Source organism: Manis javanica, chromosome 4 (genome assembly GCF_040802235.1).
Source record: "Manis javanica isolate MJ-LG chromosome 4, MJ_LKY, whole genome shotgun sequence".
Lineage (NCBI taxonomy): Eukaryota > Metazoa > Chordata > Mammalia > Pholidota > Manidae > Manis > Manis javanica.
The window spans coordinates 173,363,515-173,382,552 of NC_133159.1; the positions used below are offsets into that span (position 1 = coordinate 173,363,515).

Consider the following 19,038-nt stretch of genomic DNA (forward strand, 5'->3'; position numbering starts at 1 on the left):
TGAAATAGTGTCTGCACAGCACTTAACCCAGGGTCTGCCACAATGTTTTTAACTCAGTAAGTTTTTCCTAATATGGTCCTGTGATCTAATCCTTTCCAACAAATATAATTCAACAACTAAAGAAAAAGGAAAGATAAGCGATTTCAAGTATGAAGGTATTTTAGACCATCTAACTCAATGTGTCATAATAATACTGGGCTTTTGTGGGCTGAACACACAGGAATATGCACTGGAGGCAAATCTCAGTGTCACAAACAAAATGTTCGTATTTTTCAGTTTGCATATCAGATTAAAAATGTTCATCTCACATAAGTAGTAAAACCAAGAAAAACAACACTCTTCTACAAACCCTGCTTTATAAGATTGAAAGAGTGACTTACCCACTTTTGAAATGGTGAATTCAACGTATATTGAAAGAAATCATCAAGATACTCATTAGATTGAAATAAACATCAGAATAAAAGGGTGACTCAGTACTTGCTGATTTTTTTTTTTTTGACAAAGATTAGGCCATAGATCCTATAGGTGGCTGGAATATACCTTATTGAAAACATACAAACAATTTTAAATAAAAATTTCTTTTGAGAAAGTATTCCATGTGGACTGAGACCTTAAAAAACACATATACTTTGTTATTTGACTTTATTCTTAGAGAAAGCACCGTTCATATGTCAGTGGAAAGCAGGTGGTCTTTGATGCCATCCACACCTGAGCTGGACTCCCAGCCTTCCTGACTGCTGGCTTTGGGGATCTAGGAAAAATTTTTTAAACATTCTAAGACTTAGTTTACTACCTGAAAAGGAGAAAATAGTTAAGAGCAGTGTGGAAGCAGGAATGGTAAGGTTATGAAACAAAGAACCTAGCACTGTGTGTGGCCTATCTAGGCAGCGCTCGTGCTGCACGTAGTAATTTCAATTATGGCAGAGCCACGGACAAGCGCGGCACGGGTCCCACGTGCACGCACTTCATTAACTCAGTACCATGCCACGTGAGGATGGTCTGCAGCAAGTTTTCAAAATATACCACAGTTCAGTGTGCTTTTGGTGTATTAAAAATGTCAAGAAGAAAGTAACATTCTGCTTTAAAAGGAAACATGTGAAGCAACAATAACACGAATGATGTAGCCTTTTTTTCATTCAGTCCTTGCAAACCGTCCAGCAGGTGCGCCCCGTTGGTGCTCGCACAGCTGGAGAAGCGGCGCGCGGGGGAGGCCGTGGACAGGACCTGACCGGCGGGTGACCTGCGAGCTGGTGGGGCGGTGGGGGGCGACCCCCCTCCCCCGCTCCCGGGCCCCCGGGACTTGGCTTCACCCGCGCTCCCGAAGGGGGGCCTTTCTCTGGCTCTGCCCGCAGAGAGCACCGCGGTGCCGTGACCACCTGACACCCGGAACCCCGCGCCAGCTTCTGCACAAACCGCGGCTTCGGAATCTCAACCTGCGGCGTCCGAGATGAGCCCGGGGAGTAAGTGTCTTTGCTTCCTAACCCTGCCCCTCAGCCAGGGGCGGCCTCCCCTCCCCCGTCTCTCCCTGCCCCGTGTGTATGGGGCCGGATTCAGATTCCACGGGAAGCTGAAATTTTGAATCAGCAAGTGGCGACCCGAAAGTTCACAGCTCGACCACGTTTACACAGCTCACGAGGAGGTGTTGGACCCCCGACTCCCTACACAAGGTGCCTTGCTACTGTGTTTTTTAAATTGAAGTACAGGTGATATATGATGTTATATTGGTTTCAAGGATACAACATAGTGATTCAGCAGGTACATTATTAAATCCTCGACCCCACTAGTGTGGGTTACAATCTGTCAGTGTAAGATGTTACAGAATCACTGGCTATACTCTCCATGCTGCGCTTCCATGCCCATGACCAACTTATTTTATGACTGAGATTTTGGGCCCCTTTATCCCCCCTCCCCTCCCCCATGGTAGCCACCAGTCACTTCTCAGTGTCTCTGAGTCTACTGCTATCTTGTTCATTTTGTTCTGTTCTATTTTGTTTTCAGATTCCACAAATAAGTGAAATCATATGGTATTTGTCTTTCTCTGCCTGGCTTATTTCATTTAGCATAATACCCTCTAGGTCCATCTGTGTTTTCACAAATGGCAGGATTTCTTTCTTTCTTTTTTTTTTAATGACTGAGTAATACTCCACTGTGTGTCTGTGCCACATCTTCTTTATCCATTCATCTACTGATGGACACTTTGGCTGCCTCCATATCTTGGCTATTGGAAATAAAGAGGCAATAAACATAGGGGCTCATGTATCTTTTCGAATCAGAGGTTTTGTTTTCTTCTGGTAAATTCCTAGGAATGGAGTTACTGGGTGTATCTTTTCGATTTGCACTAAAATGAAGAAAATGATTTCCAACTTTCTTGAACCTGAGAATAATTTTTCAGTCTTTCCATCTGCCAAGGAAACACATATTTTAAATGGGCCAATTTGGGGAGCTAGGGAAACCAGGATCTTGGTACCCTGTGTGGTCTAGAGATGAGGAAGGCTTGGTCTAGCAGATCAGACCAGAGAAGGTCCAGGACTGGCCGGGCTGGTCAGACTGCAGGACTCTGCAAAGGAGGGCAAAGCAGGTTGTCGGTTGGACAGATGTTATCCCAGGACTTTAGCAGCTGGGCGGGCTTTAAGGTGGCTTTGTTAGAGTGGCATCAGGCAGAATAGAGCTTTGGGTCTCTGTCAGGGCTGAGGAAAAGGAATGTTGCAAGAAACTAGGCTGGTGGGCCAATCGAAGAAAGACAGAATAGTAGGTAAACTGAATATGTCCCTGTGTGCTTGAGCTCATATAAGGATTGCAGTAAAGTGGAGCCGAGGGGCAGGGAGAGGCAACCCAGTAACTCAGCAGTCACGATGGCAGGACCACCCGGTCTGGGGGCAGGGCTACCGCCCAGTTTCCTATCGTGAAGGGGTGCAGAGGGATCAGATGCTACACCCACATGGTTATCTGCTCTTAGAATTGGCAGGCTGGGACTGAACCTCGAGGCAAAAGGGAATGGTGCATCTAACTAAGGGGAAGTAAGGGAATGACGACTGGGACTGGCACTTGTAATCGTGGGCCTGAAGCAAAGGCAGAAATTCCCGTTTCCCACCTGGAGGGTCTGGGTGCTCCCATACCCAGCACAGGCGTAGTGTGGGCCAAGGGGGTTGGGAGCAAGAGATCTCAGGTGGGTTCTGCACCTTCAGGAACCCCTTCAGAAATGTCTAAGAGGGGCAGTCACCTTACAAGGTGGCTTTACTCTTTAGAACTTGGGGTTTGTTAGTAGGCAGCTCTTCCCATGTTCAGAGGGAATGACAGAAACCAGGCCTGCTAGCTGTAACAGTGGCTGTAGAGCATGTGAAGTACCTTGATACCCCAATTCAAAGGAGGAAAAGAAAGAAATTCATTCTTTAAGAGCCACGTCAAAAATAAATTCTACCATAATTCAGAAAGGCAATCATGCTTCACCACTAGAAAAATACCCCCTTAGCACCTTTAAACTGTTAAAGCGATTGCTAAGAAATGGCAACACTTTCTAACATCACATCGGAAAATTTGGTACAGGAGAGGGTGGGGGGTGGGGTTCAGTCTCCCCAAATACACAGTCCTGTCCTGATGAACATGGGAAGAATCTCCTGTGTCATATACAGGCTGACATTTAGCGAATGAATATCTCTTGTGGTCAGAGTGAGTTATGGAAAATGTAAAGTTAATATCTTTTGCATGTGAATAGAGAGCCCATTCAGAGCTAAATGATACCAAACATTTACTAGGTGTGTGTGGGGCGGCAGACAGGGAGAGGTGGGAAGATGTGGTCAGGAGAAGCTCCACTGAAACTCTCCATTTACCTTCTTGTTAATTGTAAAAGACTTTTTGGCATTCTCTTATGGAAACTTCAGACACAGATGGAAATATTTTAAGATGTATAATACACATGGGCCTGCAACATGAATTTCCATTTTCCTTACAGGAGTGAACACAGGGAAATGCTGCATTATCCTTTGGATGTTAGCAAAAATTCAAGGGGAAAATTTTATTTTATGCAGTGGCTTCTAGGTAGTTTAGAAATAACTGTCAGATTTGCAAACAATGAACAGCACAAAAACATTGCTTTAATTGTCCCCAGTATATTTCAAAGGTGAATGGTCAGCTTTATATCAGGTAGTTGATAATCTTAACCTTTGGTAACAGTTCAGCAAACTCAGCAAATTTCTCTCTCCCCACCCCCTAACAAGATTAGGTCTGTTGAGGCAAGAAATTCTCATAGGAAATTTCTAGCCATCTCAATGTATTCTTCATCAGGGAACTGCATCCATCTCAGATTGTAAAATTATCTTTGGTAAAATGTCCTGATTTCAATAATTTACTGAAGGTGTAGCATATTCTTAAAAAAAAAAAAAGGAGTTTGTATTGGCTCACCAACAGCATCGCTGGCACTACAATTTCTTTAATAAAATCTATATGCAGAATTTTCGTGGATCTATCAGTATGGCAATAAGACTGCCTTAACACCAAAAAAATGTTGAATGAAATTCAATATATTATCCAATGGCTCACATTCCAGATACTCAGCTTTGTGCATCCCTGCATCACTTACCGGGACTTGAAATGTACTCTTTTCCTCAGCCTGGGTGGGCTTGTGCTCTTTCATCAGCATGAGGTACCTGGGTGCTGAACGGACAGCTCTGGATATGGTCAGATCAAGCTGTCAGGGGTGCTTTGGGAGCCACAGGCGGTCTCAAAGGGGCTGTGAACTTCCTTCACCAAATTAAGTGCAAAATTGTACCTGTATGAATGGATGCACATTTTCCTGAGAGAAACTTCCCAGCCAAAAATAATATAAAAAGGATAAAATCAGAAGTGCTATTTTCATAGAGTGCAGTATTTATTACATATTTAAATGATGTGCCCAGTCTCATATCCAGACCAGATAACTAAATGATTTTAACCCATTAGCACCCAAATAGCCAGGTCAGCTTCCCCAGAAAGTGAAACAAGGTTTCTTTATGCACTGTGTACAGGGCTTGTATTAAATATACCTTATATTATTTTTGCTGGTCCAAAGCAATTCATTCCCAAAGTTACGAGTTACTCACTTTTAATATAAGTGAGAGTGGGAGAGAGTAGATTTTTGTCAAAAGAGACATCCACCAAAGAACAAAAAATCACTTCCAAGGTTTGCTGATTGATATTTCATAGTACACGATTGTAGTTCTGAAAATATTTATTTTTAATGCATTTGGTGTTTCTGGAAAAAAGCCTGTTCATGTTAGGGTATATTTTGGGGATGGCATGAACATCAATCGGCATGAAAAAGTTTTAGAGGAGAGGTTCATAAATGTTTTAATTAACTGAGTTGATTTGAAACTCGTCAATAAAAAATCCCTCTTCAAGTTTCCAGGCACATTTTGATCAATTTACATATTTAGTAGTGTTTTTCTGTTCCATTTTCTCCTTTCTCTGAAGCCTCTCAGCTATGGTTGGGTCTCCCACAGATCCGCAGCAGTGATGAACAAATTATTTTGAAATGACTCACGGCTTCTCTTTTGTGCCTTCTCTCTTCTGCTCTCTCAACTTAAAATGCTGAAATTGTTTAACGTGCTCATAGAAGGCAGATAATGCAATGATAAGTTTACAGCTCTCCTCCTGTCCTTTTCAATATAAGGTGCTCTGTATGTTGATAATGGTGATATTAAGTATGTTGCTAATAATTAGGGTGAATGATTCAGTTCCGGTCCTAAAATCTGGAGAAAAGTGAAATTAACTTTACACTGTGGACATGTCCATCAAAAGATACCTTTCAAATGTGGTGGAGAACTCAGTCCTCCCAGTATCAATCGTAGCTCAATTAAGATTCAGTGTGCTAGTGTGTCTACTTTTTTTTATTAATGATGTCAAGGGTACAAAGGATGCATCCTTAATCCTTTGAGGGAGGAGTTGTAACTGGAATATTTTAATCAATGTTCTGTATTACTTGAAAGAGAGAAATTTAAGATGGCCAGAAGGGGACAGCAAAATACACTGGATGGCCCCGAAGTGCTGCGGTCACAGCATACTGTTCCCACCATAGGAAAGGCGAGTGAAGTACCCAGGCTTTGAGTCATTCTCAAGCACTGGCATTTCTAGGACAAATGCAGTGAGACTGGGGGCCTCTGCTTCCTCGGATACCTGAATATATGAGACACCAGCTTTCAAGTATTTCTTAGGAAAGGCTGCTGGTGTTTTACCCACAGAGAGGGTAAAACCTGGCAATTGCCCCCTGTTCTTCCCAGTGGAGCAGGTTGTGAATTCTCTCTCCCCTAATAAGATTTCTATATTTGAGGGTAAAGGGTCAGGACAGTTTAAATTTTTTTTTTTAATTGGGAAACAGCTTCTCATCCAAGGAAGTGGTACATACCTGCGAATCATTTGCTAGTTATTAGACACTGTTCAGCAGGGAGCCTCACAAATGCAGGACAGTTCAGGGTACCAGGAAAGCCTGTTGTCAGAATTCCTGGGCGTGGATTTGTTACTCTTGGGAAGATTTCTTAACCTCTAGGTGTGTTAGTTTCTTCACCATAACATGACGATAATACTAGAGGTTGTTTCAAAAATCCAGGGAAAGGATGCATGTTACCCACTTAGCTCAGTGCTTTATATACGGTAAGAATTCAGTTAACAGTTATGAAATTATTATAACAGAAGAGTGGCACATGGTTGTGCTCAATAATTATTTCTTGATAACTAAGTGATTATATATCTCATTTAATTTGCACAGCTCATGTGAGACCTAGGTTTTATTTCCCTCCATTTTTTTAGTAGATGAGAAGTTAGTTGAGGTTTTTAAGAAGCTGATCACTTGGCTAACCTCATAAATTAAATCACAGAGCTGGGATTTGAACCCACAGGTTTATGATGCCAAGCCCATGTACTGTCCACCACACTTGGGTAGGTAGACGACCGTCATTTTTTCCTCTGCTCTCAGTAACTCCTACAATCACCAGAAGTCGCCTGACTCTTCTTGGAAATGACTCAGCAGTTTGGCTAGGCCGGCAGAGGACAGAATCATATGACTGTTCATATGCACTAATCAGACCAAGAGAGGGTGTGGGGAGGGAGAATCACAGAGGAAGAAATTGCTACCCCAAATGTCTGAAACTGAGACCAGTGGCACCTGGGAAATCAGCTTAAGGCAATGTCCCTTAAACTCATGATCCCATACATTTGTGCACATCCCACATTAAGCAGCACAATCCTTGTCTATAGAAACAAGTGATTACTGAAAAGAGTTGGCTCATCTTCAGGAAAAAGAAATACGGATATCTGAGATTAGAGTATGTTTCTGAGGTATTTAGGTCTTTGTAAGAAATAATAAGTAAGTTAATGAAATTTGCTCCACCTGGTCTCTCTCAGTGTGGTATAATCTCTACTCACTAAATGAGGCAGGACCTCTCTTTCCATTTTTAACTGGAGGTGCCACCCTCACTTACAGGCTTACAAAAGCATATCTCTTGCCGTGTGCCTTGGAGAAGCGCACTGAGTGTATACATTCTAAATTAAAAATACAAACATAACAAAGGAAAACAAAACAAAAGAAATCTTCTCTGGCTAAAGCTTGATAAATCCACAAATTCTTTGTTAGTTCAGACCAGCAGTTTCCTGCAGATGAGAGATGAACAGCACGAAAGAACAAACAGAAAGGCCGCTAACCTATATACTCTCATCTCCTGAGAACAGTATTATGGAAATGACAAGATATCCTTTAGTACCTATGGATTTTTAAAAATCATTTGACAAAAACTTTGTTGCGCTCCCAAATGAATAAAAGCTGTCCTCAGAGCCTAACTTCTTTATGTAATAATATAAACGTCTGTTGCAGGAGGTCCTTGAGCTACTGAGACCATCCGTTGACCTGTGAGCTGGCCCTGGGCGGTCAGAGGCTCCCCACCCTGTCCTTGGGACTCAAGCACCACTCGCTGTCCCCACAGTGGGGGCCATCGTCCTAGGACGCAGCTTTGAGAGAGCAATGTGGTGTTGAGACCATCTGATTCGTGACTGAACCCCATTACGGCTTCTATGCGAACTTTGAAGATTCTGGCGGGTGGATGCAGAGATGTCTTGCAGCGCCTAAAGCAAGCCTGGTGAGTAAGTCGCTCTTGCTTCTTAACCCTGCCCCCTGTCTGTCCGGAGTGGCCCGCCTCCTCCTCCATCTCTCCCTGCATATTGGTGCTGAGGGCCACTTTCAGATTTCACCAAGGGACCCCCCCAGGGGCGTCATGGACGCAAACAGGCCCTGATCAACATCTAGCCTGGGAACAGTGAATTGAGAAGGGTGCCCAGATGGCACTTAGCTGCCATGACCTCAGTTTCAAAAGGTTTTGGGTTCAATGGAGAATGCCCTCAAAATATCTTCTGAATTTTGATCTGTTGACTTAAAAAATCGCATTTAAAAGTACTGTTCATTTATATTGTAAATGTAAATTCATTTGTTTTGTGCTTCTGTGCCTTTAACATTGATCTGTGGTGGTTTGAGGGGAGTTCTCAGTAGACTGTATGTTTTTCTTATTGAGGATGGCCTTCAGAAGCATACTGGCTTTCTGCACATTGGTCTCTCTGTGCAACAGGGGGTCTTGGTGACCGTGCTGGAATGTGGTGGGGGTGGATAGGGAGGTGGAATGGGGGTTAAAAACCTCTGGGTGTTTTGCTTGTTGTTTTTTTGCTTTTCCCTCCCTTCTCTGACTTATTCTAGAGCCTGTCATATACTCTGAAGAATAGTTCTGTAATGTTTCTTTCGGTATCAGATACCCACAAATGAATCCCTTATGAAACGTCGTATTATGTTGGGTAGACTTTATATCACTTGTGATCACTTAAGCACATTGGAAAGAAGTCTACAAAATATATACATGTCTGTTCAGATACAGGAAAATGTATGAACTAGGAACAAAGGTTCTTTTCTACCTGTTCTTGATACACTGTAGGAAAACTGCTTCTCTTCTCACATCGGACCTTTAATTTTAAATATGCAAGGATGCACTTTCTAAGTCTTTATAAAGGAGACTTAGGTCAGCATTCAGCCCGGGAACATGGTCTTGTGGGATGAATGCCTCGGAACGGGCATGTGTTTCTTTGATCAGAAGTGAGTCTGCGGAGCTCTTTCCCCGGAACAGCCAGAATTGCTCCGTAGCATGGCCCACACCAAGAAGGCCCCCTCACAGGTGCAGCCACAGTAGAAAAGGAACCAGGAAGATGGACGTGGATGTTCTTTCCCTTGTCTTTTCTTTTCCTCTCCTATTCCCTACCCTTCCCTCTCTTCCCTCCTCCGCGTCCTCCCCCTTCCTCTTCTTCTTTAAGAAATGACATAATTTAAGACGCTGCCGCAGATCATTTAAAACATGTATTTACCCTCCTATTTTGGAAATGACCTAAAAGGAAAAAATGATGTAAAGGAAGAAAACGACAGTTTAGAATAGTTCGTCCTTCTCTTTGTGAGATGAATTTTTGGGGGTAGAAAGACTGGTCTCTAGCAGCAGAGTTCGATGGTAGCTACAGACTTTCTGCTCATTGTCAGGGTGATGTTTTGTGCTTGTTTGGAAAAATGAAAAGATGATTCAAACGTGTGTGTGTGTGTGTGTGTGTGTGTGTTGTAACAGAATCACCCCCAGGACCCCACGGGAGTGGCAGAGTAAGGAGCTCATCCCAATGGCATAAGGAAGTACAAACATGGAACCTGGGGCATGTGGGGTGACCGCCGGCCAGTCTGGAACTTCCGTTGTTTTCACAACGGTCCATTTGCCACCCTTCTTCCTTGCCCAGGCTGGGGACCTCGTCTGTGTTATTTTCATGCTCCAACTTGGGCGTGTTTTCCTACCCCAGTGTAGGTGAGAACTGCTTCATCAGGTCAGCAGGAAAACATGCACAACAGGATAATCTGGAAATCTGTTCAGGAGAAACCCCTTTTGTCTATGAAGTGACACATATCTTAATAGCCTGACCAGTAAAATAACAAGCAAACAAACAAGAACCAGAAATAAAGAAAAAAATCAATATGTCAATAACCAAACCAAACTGTCCTCTGCCTCTTTGGGTTGCTATATTTTAGCATAATTAAAAAAAATTAATGATACAAATAGGAGATTTTCATGTAGAAAATGTAAGTAAGCAAGAAGAAAATGAAAATCACCTACCATCCTAGCGTTCAGAGACAACATATATTATTAATATGAGTATAAACTTTCAGTATATGTTTAGTGAAAGGGTGTGTCTTTCCTTCATATACACATTCAATACACATAATTAATTATAAATTTACATAATGTATAAAATTTACAAAATGTATAAATTTACAGAAATAGAAATGTTTTTTGCTCTTATTCCTCTTTATATCTATCCTTTAATAACTGCAAAGTATATGATGCCATGAATATACTCTTGTTAAGTACTTTCCATTATTAATGGGTCTGTAAGGTATTTTTCCATTTTCCTTCTTAATAATTATTTTATAAAAGTTCTAATAACATATCTTTGTGACATTACAAATACCTGCAAGGATACATTCCTAGAAGTAGGATTTCTGTGTTAAAGGTTAAGAACATTTTTAAACAGCATTTAAAAATCTAACCTTTGTGGTTAAGTAACCCCAAGCTCCTTTTCAGAAAAGTCTTACCTATATATTCTCTCATCCTCAGTGTATGAGATTTGCCCAGGTTCTCACTGTTCCTCTGTGTAATCATGAAAGTCAAAAAAATATTTACAAGTGAACTTCTTAAGGAGAATGACTAGGGGGTTTTATTCTGGCATTTTGAATATTCAGACTTTATTGCCGAACCAAAACCTTTTTAGGAATTCACTTGTTACCAAATGACTTAGGGTCATATTCAAGGCAGAAGCCCTGGGATTGTACACTGATTTATAAGAAAGGTCACGTTTTCTTGTTCAATTCAAAGGAGCGGAAGCTGGCCAGCTTCCAGTTGGGATATCCTGATTGGAAGTCAAGTCCAACAGCTTTGCTCCTTCCTTACCGTCTTGTTGGTGTAAGTTCCTTAAAGAGCGTGATGTGTACACCTGCTGGTTTACACACACACACACACACACACGCACGCATATGGTGCATTGGACACGTGATCTACTTTAGTCATCCTGTGTGGCTCAAGGGCCCAAGGGGTGGGGAAGAGGAAACAGGCTGAGAAAACTGGAAGTCCTTTCTGGTAAGTCCATATCAAATATTACTGTTTGGCCCATGAACAGCTGTTACATGAATTATTCACATTAATAACAATGAGTAATAATTAAAAGAAAAATCACACTGCTTGCCAAAACTACGTTTAGTGCTATACAAGATGCTTAGGTCCAAGTCCTTGTTAGACCTTTAAAAATAACCTTGAAAATAAGGTCCTGCATTTGCAAAGCTCTCTCGAGTTGTGAAGGTGTTTTCATATCGATGAACTCGAGTATGGGGAGCTATCAGATTCGGCGGTACTCCATGTCTTCACCTATCTTTAAATAGTGCTCAGTTTCAGGCCTGTAGATCCCCTCTGTTTCAGACTTACAATTTAAATCCTTAAAAAAAAACAACAACAAGGATGGGTTCAAATCTTCTATCTTATTTCTGACTGGGATGCAATAAAATAGCAGATGTGATTAGCTGTTACGGCACATTTAAGTTAATAAAAAAAGACCTAAAAGTCTGACTGTGGCAAAAAAAGATATGCTTTCACTCAATGCCTTGTTGCCTGTAAGTCAACATGAAAAAGTCCTGTGGATCTTGGATTAGAAAAATCCCCGAACATCTTTCATGCATGGCTGGAAGTGTAAGACTTGCTGTCCTGGCTCTAGTCCAGTGCAAAGGGGAATTTCAAGAGCTGGTTCACATATTTGTAATTTTCCAGTTTGAAGCACACACTTCCTATCTGGGCCATTTGTACTCTCCAGGAGCAGCCAGCAAATCGGCTGGGACGGGGGCAAAGGCTTCTTGATATCTTAAAACCGTAAAGTGCTGCGGGATGTTTTTGGATGAAGAGTTCAGGGAGAACGTTAATTTTGTAACCGCTGTGTGGTCATTAGCATAGTTTAGACCTACAATGTTTTATTAGTGTGGTTTGCATTATTAGTTTACTCGGAGCATCATTATGAATTATTGATGCTGTCATTCCACCCTGGGGAAGCCTAGTAAACGGGAGGAAATAAAAAGGCATAGATTTTTGTTGCCTTTTTAAAATCCTGGTTTATGAGCAGCAGCGTTCTAAGTGCTTGGGAAATCTACAAAAAGATGTGTTCATTCTAAAAAGAGATGCTGGTGCAGAGGACCAGCTGAGGAAGCTCTGGAAAGCAGCGGGGTCCCAGAGGGTCTTTGAGCAGCAAAATAGTAGCAAGAGCACCAAAATGATTGAGATACAGGAGATTGAAAAAGCGGGGGAGGCAATGGGTTGAGAAGGTAAAACCAAGAACCATTTGACTCTGGAGGTTCAGAATAGCTTTTAAAAAGTCAGAGATAAGTGCTCAGAAATCTCCCAAGACAATGGATACGTATGGTCTGTCCCACATGGACTGCACAGCCTGTCTTGGGTGTTTGGTGGGTGCCATCGTGAGAGGCCGCATTGCTCATAATTAAACATGTCTGCTGTGACTGCGCAGAAACCCTTCTTGGGGGGAGAGAAGGGGAGCAGAGACATTTACATAAGAAATGTACCTGTACTTTCTCATTGTAAAAACTTAGGAATAAGCCTAAAGCTGTTATTGATGGCTGCCCTCAATCCCAGCCCTCTCCCCTGATCCGCTTATCCTTCTTGTGGGTCTGCTCTGTGCTTTTTTGCGATGTCTGCTTTCTGTAAATGGTAGTGTCCTGCACGCATGAACTAAAACTTGCTGGTAGCCTGTCAGGTGTCTCCTGACACTCTTTCCACATCAGTATATACTTAATATACTTTGTTTTAAATGGACTATTTGTTTTTATTGTTTAAATGTTATGTATGCAGTATACTTTGTTTTAAACTGCTGCGTTGCATTCCGTGGCATGCTCTCTCTATTAGCCATTGTCCTCTGAATGGATATTTAGGTTTTTCTGATGCTGCTTGTCTGGCAAGAACAATTTTGTGGATTCCAGGTATTTGTTGTCAGTTATTTGCTGCCGACACGGGGAGAGAAGAAATGATATTCCAGGAATATCAAAGACTGGTTGGCTGGCCAGCAGAGTTAGGACTGTCCAAGACACTTTTGGCATGTGCATGTATGTGGGCAGATCCATGTTATTCCTTATACATGCCTCCTGAGAGGCAAATGACTCCACTAGAGTATTGAAGGCTGTGCATGTGATCAATCAGGGGACACTTGTATTTATTCCATTAGGACAGCTGGATTATATTAACACTTTTCTGTTGTTCCTCTCCGTAAGAGTGAAGGAAAAAATAATTTTTAACCTACATTTTAGGCTTTAGTGAGAACCTTCTCTTATACCCACCTTTTGATATTTCTAAGCATTCAATAGATTAATAGAAACAACTATGCAAACTTAACATTTTTGGCATTAGTTTGTGGCAAAGCTTAGAGCATATTCTTTACAGCCTGAGGTAATGGTACTGATTGCAGATTTTGATGTCTGTGTTACCTTCTTGTTCTGTGGCTAAGCCCTGACCAGTATCTGGTTACAATACATGCACTTAATTCAAACAATCATAAAAGGGGGGTTTATTTTATGTCTAAAATCCCTAAAAGAACACATCTTATTATGGACTATAATGATTTGATCACGTCAGTGACAAATAGAGAACTAATCAAGATGACCTACTTAAAAATATGTATTTGTTCATGGGTTTTAAAGGTTTATGTTCTTATTTAGCAGATGGGAATATTTATCTAACCCTATGCGGAAGGGGTTAGAGATGGTATTGTTACAGAGTGACCCATGTAGGGAGATACTTAGTATCTTAAGATTCTCCTGTAAGGTTCTATGGTTCTTCATCTTTTGTCTAAGTTTCTTCTCTGTGATAAAATAAATATTGGGTCTTTCAAAAATAATGAAAAATAGGCTTTGCCCTGATGACTTTGGTTATTGGCTACCATTTGAAATAGAAGAGTGAATTCAGTTCAGGGTATCTGAGAGCAAAGGGTACAAGGGAAAGTGGCTGAAGATAAGCCCCCCTCTCCTGAAATCCCTAAGGGCAGAGTGCATCCTGTCAAGTCTAACTCGTTTGGGGATTTCAGATATCTGATTGGAGTGAACAGTTGGCTTTGAATTTTGACACTCATAACAGAGATAGCTTGGACTTTTTTGGGAAATTTGATGAGGGCGTATGATGAGTTTTCTTACGTGGGAAAGAAGGTGTGTTGTTGAAGTGTTTTTAGGGCGTGCAGGAACGCTTTCTGGGAGCATCGAGTTTTAACTACACTGATGCTAGCTTCCCAGCTGCTGCTTGAAACCAGAACATCTTGAAGAATTTTTGTGTTGCACCTAAAATAGGCAGGGAATCTTTGCTTATTCCTTTGGCAAAGAGGTATGGCGTTGCCAGTTACCCAGGCTTGGGAAACAGAGCGCTCTTTTTCCCTTGGGACTCAACTCTTTACTATGCAAAGAAATCGGCCCCTCTGGGGTCCTTTTTGATTTGTTGTGCTGGTTTGAGCCAAGGGCACGTGAATAGATTGGGTTTATTTTTTATTCATAAGAGAGCAACACACAAATACACAACTCCATCATCTATCATCTATCAGGTGATCACCAAAGGTTTATAGCGCATTTACTGTAAAATAAATTACCAGCAGTTTCTGAACCACCTCCCCCACCATCGTCCTCTCCAGACAGGATCTTCCACTTATCTCTACCTAAAAGTCCCAAGTCAGATAACATTTGGAATTGCATCCTGCCTTCTCAGAACCATCTAACACATCAGGAGGGAAAGCAGAGGCTGGTACATTCTGGAGCTCCAGCCTCAGGGCAGTTTGAACTTGACTCCTTGCCCATTCTGCTTGTCCATGTTGTGGACCTCTTGCCGGCCAGCTTCTCATTTTGTTTCTGAGTCGGCTGCTGGCCTTTCCAGACTGTGCTTGTTCAGGGGTCGGCTCCCATCTGTTCCAACTCAGGGTCCCAGCCTCATAGTCGAGCAGGTTCAATTCCTGCCAACTCCTGAATCTGCCCCTGGTCTTGGCCTCACTTTGATGAGCCAAATTCTAGTTTTTTTTGCTCTGGGTTCTGTCCTCATTTCAGTCCACAGCCTCATCCCCAACCATGGTTTACAGCCATCATGGAATAATCCAGCCGTGTTCAGGGGGAGGCTGGGTAAGAGGATGTGAACGGGCTTTACAGTCTGTTAAGAAACATACAAAGCCCTGTTCTTAAAAGGCCAAACATGCTAATGGTGCAAGATAGGTGCCAAGGCCAGAGGAGACGGAGGAAAAGATGTCTGTCGGTTTAGAGGACTGGGGAAGGCTTCATTAAGGGGCGGACATCTGAACTGGGCATTCAAGGGTGCTAGCATTTCTGTAGACAAATAAGGGAGGTGCAGGAACTTGTGTGATAGACACTGAGGTAAGAGAGTATATGTAGGGAAAGATGGCCTTTCAGTGTGATTTAACTTAGCAGCACAATTGGAGACCATGGATGGCCTCCAGTGTCATGGCTCATGAGTCCTGATTTTATTTTATGGCAAATGAAAGATGTTGAGCAGGGTGATGTTGAGGTCACATTTAAGGGAAGATTGACTGGCAGAGTGCATGACATAGACTGGAGCGAGAACACGGCTGGTGATAGCAAGAAGAGAGAAGAAATGACTGCATTTGGGAGAGAGACTAAATTAAGATATCAGAGGGCACCTATGGTGATGCCAGAGGGCTGATGGAATATAGGTGAGGAAGGTGGAGAAACTGGAAACTCATTCATTTCTGGGAGTCTGGGAAAATGGTGATACCATTAATCTAGGAAGGTGGGAAGGTGGAGAAGTGGGAAAGGGGGGGATGAAGAAATCTGATCAGCCCTGTTTTGTACATGATGTCTAGTACCTCGGGACGCCCGGGTGGGGAGACCTAGTAGACAGCTGAAAAGTCCTGGTAAAGTGGTGCTGCTGAGGTCGCTGTGGGGTCTAGCTTCTTCCTCAATCCATGTAACCGGATTATTTCTCCTGCTTCTTGTATTCATATTAGTTTTTGCATTATGTTCCTTAGCATCTAATACCAGCTTCCTCATTTGGAAGTCTTCCCAGTGATACAGTTAGAGAAATAATGATCCCGACTGGCCTGTGTGTGTGACGATTACAGTCTCTGAGGACACATACAATTCTTTTATCTACCTGACCTCAGATTCCTAATCTGTAAAATATGGTTTAATAATAACCAGCCTATCTATCTCCCAAGATGGTTGCGTGTCCAAATTAGAATATTGCTAAAAGCATAATTAAAGTGCTATATAAATAAAACAAGGGATCCTTATCCTCCTCATCTGAAGTCCCTAACAGGTGTTCTTTAGTGTGATTTTTAAACACATTCTCTCATTGCTTCCTATAAAATAGGAAATCACCCAATGAGAATTCCTTTTTTTTTCTTCTTTTTTTTTGGCATTTGTCTGTGAATCCTGGATTTATTTCTTCTAAGTGACAATTAAAAGCAAAGAGAAAGAAAGCCCAACTGCATAAACACATGGATTTCTATTTTAAACTCAAAGTGCATCACCCAAACCACAAAAGCCCAAATCAAATTTAGCTCCCTCCCAGCCCATGCCCAACCCTTGGGCTCTCCCAGAGGTGGACTGCTGGGAAAGCGTCTGGGCTCCAAGCCCAGGCTTGTTTAAAAGGCTTCTTCCTCTCCCCTCCCCACTCCTTCCCCCCAGGCACACCTGTGTGCAGAGCCCTTCCTCTCGTGTCCAGGCATTTTGATTCCGGTCACGACCACCTGTTAAGGATGACGCAGATTTAGCCTTACGCACATCCTTGCCTTGTTGCTGTCTTCAGGGTCCCAACGTGTGTTGATTCACCCCACAGGACATTATTTTTAGCCTTTATCTCTTAGAGGTTTTGTTTTCTTTCCGCCACCTTTTGACCCAAGAGCTGGAAATAAAGTCCGCCTTCCATAAAGACGAGAAAGTTGTCAGCCATTTCCTTCCTGCCCACATGAAAGGCCAGCCCAGCAGAACCCAGGGAAGATGCTGAGCAACTCGGTTCCCCGTGTCCTGAAAACAGCCGCACTTGAGGGCCACATCTCATCTCCCCCTCGTACACCGAGCAGAGGGGCTGCCTGGAATAGGCTGCTATCCTTTCAGAGGTCCTTGGAAGCTACTCATGGGGAATGAAATAAAAGAAAACCACATTTTGCCTCTCCTTTGGATCCTGGTTGCTGAACTCAGACATCTGGGTGGATTTGGGTAGCCTATCTACTTCCCCCACCCCCTTTTTTTTGAAGTAATTAAAAGAAATTCACAGGCAAAGAAAAATTATTGCTTTTGGCATGAAACCATGTGAAACTGTAGCTTCATTGGGCTGGAGACCTAGTTTTTACTATGGAATAAAATATGGGAAAGTGCTTTGTACATTGTAAAGTGCTAGAAGTATTAAAGGGCTTGAAAATTATAGTTTGGTACCCCTGATTTCGAAGTGAATATATATGTATGGGCAATTCAAATAGAACAGGAAGGTATAAAGATGAAAGGTAAAAAAAATGTATGAGTACCAAGCATCCATTTCAATACTGGAATTATAGGGCTGTTATAACTGAGCTAATCACTTCTTAATGAACTCCTTTTTCTGGCTCTTAACAATATTACTGCAACTAATTTTTTTGTTCTCTTATTTAGTGGGATTTTTCTATTATCCTTTTGATTAAATTATAAATGTAAAATTACTGACTCAAAGGAATACAAAGGAATTTAAATTCTCAAAGGAATGCAGAGTTTTGATATACATGGACAGACCATTCTCCAGAGGATGGTACTCACAATTTCTTGAAAAGCATATGAAAATTTCCATTTCCTCAGACTCTTGCCAATAGAGGGTTTTGTTTGTTTTAATCTGTGTCACTCTGACATCTTTGTTATTGCGTATCCTTACCTATATTTAATAGCTTTACATTTATTTATTAGCTATTTGTATTTTGCCTAACCATGAGTCATTTTTATCTTTTTCCATTTTCCCCCCTCAGGAGTTTGTTATGTTTTACTAATTGGTTCATCAGCATTATTTGTCTAATGAATATTAATTTTTTTCCACTTATATATACAAATATCATCCTGGGTTGTCATTTGTCTTTTAATGTTATGATGTCTTTTTGTTGCCATACACATTTTTTTCCAGTATTTTCTTTCATGATTTTTCCTTTTTGTGTTTTCCATTGGATGGCTTTTCATGGCAAAACTATCATCGATTACAGACTAAAGTGGTTGAATATATCTACGCATATGTGAATGTTTCAGGCAAAACAGAGAAAGGAGGAAGCCAAAATGCTAAGGAGATTCCTGTCAAGAAGGGTTCACTGGATTCCCTGCAGAAAAACCCTCTGAGGATTTGCTACCAGTTTATCATTTCTAGGATTACCTTCATGCTAATGAAAAGTAGATTCCTTCATTCCCAAAAAAAAAACACCTCTGCAACGATAGTCATGTTTATTAGCATATTCCATATTAGAGTAAATATGAATATTTTTTTAGAGTAATTATGAATATTAGAGTAAAATATGAAGAGATAGTGCATTAGAGATTTACTTCATTTCACCATCAACATCTACCTTCATGTTTTCATTTTTCCCAATAAGTAATGAAATAGAAACTTTCATCTCTTTACAAAGAAAGTGAATTTCCAAAGAGGTCCATTTTCTCTGCCACAGGTAAATTTTGAAGCACTCTTCAATTATGTCTGGGTGCACAGAATGATGGAAGGAATGAGGCCAGTTAACAAGGTAATCCAAGAAATAGAAGCCTGCCTTTGCATCACTTACCAGAACGTCTAAAATCAATGTGATTATTTCAGCCTGAATCATACAGGCGACATTTTTGTGTATAGGCACACTCCGTCTTAGGGCTCTATTCTTTAGATCCCCAATTAGACAAGCTAATGTATAAAATATTAATCTTTGCAAGATAGCTCTTCTTTCCAATTCCTTAATAACCCA

General features: G+C 41.6%; 1 protein-coding gene across 1 annotated transcript in view; it reads left to right on the plus strand.

Annotated features, from left to right (window-relative positions):
- MAP2K6 (mitogen-activated protein kinase kinase 6) overlaps positions 1–18,823 on the plus strand; it is a 144,826-nt gene extending 126,003 nt beyond the window's left edge. Inside the window, exons 13-14 of the mRNA XM_073235850.1 lie at positions 7,838–8,099; positions 18,754–18,823. The gene's annotated coding sequence lies outside the window, so the exon portion shown is untranslated. The remainder of the gene's footprint in view (positions 1–7,837; positions 8,100–18,753) is intronic.
- The last annotated feature ends 215 nt before the right edge of the window (positions 18,824–19,038 follow it).